This window comes from Babylonia areolata, chromosome 18 (assembly GCF_041734735.1).
Source record: "Babylonia areolata isolate BAREFJ2019XMU chromosome 18, ASM4173473v1, whole genome shotgun sequence".
In the NCBI taxonomy this organism is placed as follows: Eukaryota; Metazoa; Mollusca; class Gastropoda; order Neogastropoda; family Buccinidae; genus Babylonia; species Babylonia areolata.
Window position 1 is genome coordinate 18549337 of NC_134893.1, and position 2332 is coordinate 18551668.

A 2332-nucleotide genomic window follows, 5' to 3' on the forward strand; every position below is an offset into this window, starting at 1 on the left:
AGCAGAAGAAGAAGAAGAAGTTAAGTGTTGAAACCTTCCAGTTGTAGAAAGACTAGTCCTTTAACTGCAAGCTGTTACTTTATCACGTTGAAGTCCGGGTTTATATAGATGTGGAGAAAGAGGAACCAAAGTTCGAGATCTATCAGTTTTGGTGTTTATCATAATTGGGATCTCGAGAGGTGTGTGTGCGGAGGTGGTCTTCAATGATTTAATTTTTTTTTCCTTCAGGGTGTTTGGTGGGGTGTTCTTCTTTTATGATGTAATCAGCAGTGTGTCATTATGAATTGTTGCCGTTTGTGATGGAATGCTTTTTTTTTTATCGTTCCTTTGTTTATTCTTTTTTTTATATACAATTGTAATTGCTTATATTTGTTTACTGTTTATTTGCTTTTGTTTTATTTGTTTGTTTTTGTTTTGTTTCGTTTTGTTTTCTGCTTGAGTCTTTTTTTCTTTTTTTCTTTTTTTTTTTTTTTTGATGGGGCGGGGTGGTGGGATGGGGAGGGGCGTTTTTGAGCAAACTCTATCTCTTCTTTTGTCTTCTTCGGTTGTTGTTGGGTTTTTTTTTCTGTTTTTGTTTTTGTTTTAGTGTTGTTTTTTCCCCCACTCCCGCTTACTTGGCTACGGACGGTTGTTCATGTTCTTTCTTTCTCTCTCCCAGACAGAGGAGAGGACACAGGCAGACAGAGACATAGACAAAGACAAAGAGACAGAGAGACCGAGACAGAGAGGCAGAGACAAAGAAATACGCAAAGAGGCAGAGACAGAGAAACAGAGAAAACAGAGACAGAGAGAGAACCAGGGAATCACATCGATCAGTCTCCTCATACATTATGTATGTATCTTCTAAATGCGCTGAATCTCTCTATCTGTTTTCTCCAAACCAATTTCGTTTAATTTGTTTCTTCTTTTTCCTAGATTTGTAATGGTGCAGTTCATCAATTAACGACTGATGACATGTCCATATAATTTGTAAAAAAAAAAAAAAAATCTAAAAGACACACACGCAAGATGTTCCAAAACTCGTGTGTGTGTGTGTGTGTGTGTGTGTGTGTGTGTGTGTGTGTGTGTGTGTGTGTGTGTGTGTGTGTGTGTGTGTGTGTGTGTCTGTCTGTGTGTCTGTCTGTCTGTCTGTATATATGTATGTATCTTGTTGCTGCTGTCTTTGTTGTTGCTGCTGCTGTTCCTCTCTTCTTACTCTTCTTGAATTCAGTTTATTTGATTAATTGACCTTAATTGAGTCGTCCATGACCTGCCTGACAGTTTGTGACTGCCTCCGGCATTGTAACAGGTCCCTTGGGGATTTGTGAACGCATGTTTGTTTCTTTGTTGTTTTTTGCTGCCATCATTTTCCATCATCATTAACACACACAGCCACACACACACACACACACACACACACACACAGACACACTGTGTGTCTGCGTGTATGCTTGTATACTTGCGGTAAGATTTCGCTATTAACGTTCTTATTCTGCTCTTCATTTATTCGTGTGGTTATTCATTTACGAGTTTATCTAATCAGTTTTCCATTCCTGTATTTATTCATTTATCTTTATATATGCTTATCTACCTATCTCTCTATCTATTTGCTTGTTTATTCATTTATTTGTTTATCTGTCTATCTATCCATATCATTGCGATGGTATTTCAACGACTATGGCATATTGGCACACACAACAACAACAACAACAACAACAGCAATGACAACAGCAATAACAATTATGCACAATGACTACTCTTAAATTCCAACACAACTAACTGGACATATCATTGCAGCATGTTATTCAGTTGTCAGTTGTGGTACGGGTGCTAGTCTTTCGGACGAAACGATAAATCTGGGTCCTCGGTGTAAGCAGCATGCCATTAGTGCACGTAAAAAGAACTCACGTACGGAAACTACAAAAAGGGTTCTCTCTGACAAAATAATGTGGAAAAAACTATTTAATTTGATGTGGTAATAGACGTTGCAGACACACGAAAACAACAACAACAACAAGAGAGGCAAGGCCTTCGAGACTCACTTGTGATATACTTTTTTTTTTTAATCCAAGCTTTTTATGTATTGAGTATAATTTCAAAATGTAATGTTTAAGATGAGAAAGATCAGCTTAAAGCAAATTAAGTCCCCTAACATTAATTACAGAGTAATTTCCCTTTTTTTACCATCTGCACCAAAACGTTTGCAAAATAAATAAAACTTCCATGCTTAGCAAAGGAAATTCCTGTTTGAACAAAAAATGATAATAATGACTGCTCTTGTTGTTGGGTCAGAATATCAGATCAAAGTGCCAAGTTTAGAGAATACAAAAAAAAAAAAAAAAAAAAATGTAAC

At 36.7% G+C, this 2332-nt stretch overlaps 1 protein-coding gene across 2 annotated transcripts in view; it reads right to left on the reverse strand.

Moving 5' to 3' along the window:
• Positions 1 to 65, reverse strand: part of LOC143291871 (uncharacterized) — a 5968-nt gene extending 5903 nt beyond the window's left edge. Inside the window, exon 1 of one of the 2 annotated variants that reach the window (XM_076601996.1) lies at positions 1 to 65. This exon is cut by the window's left edge and continues 89 nt beyond it. The gene's annotated coding sequence lies outside the window, so the exon portion shown is untranslated. The other variant, XM_076601995.1, reaches the window with a different exon arrangement.
• Positions 66 to 2332: the final 2267 nt, after the last annotated feature.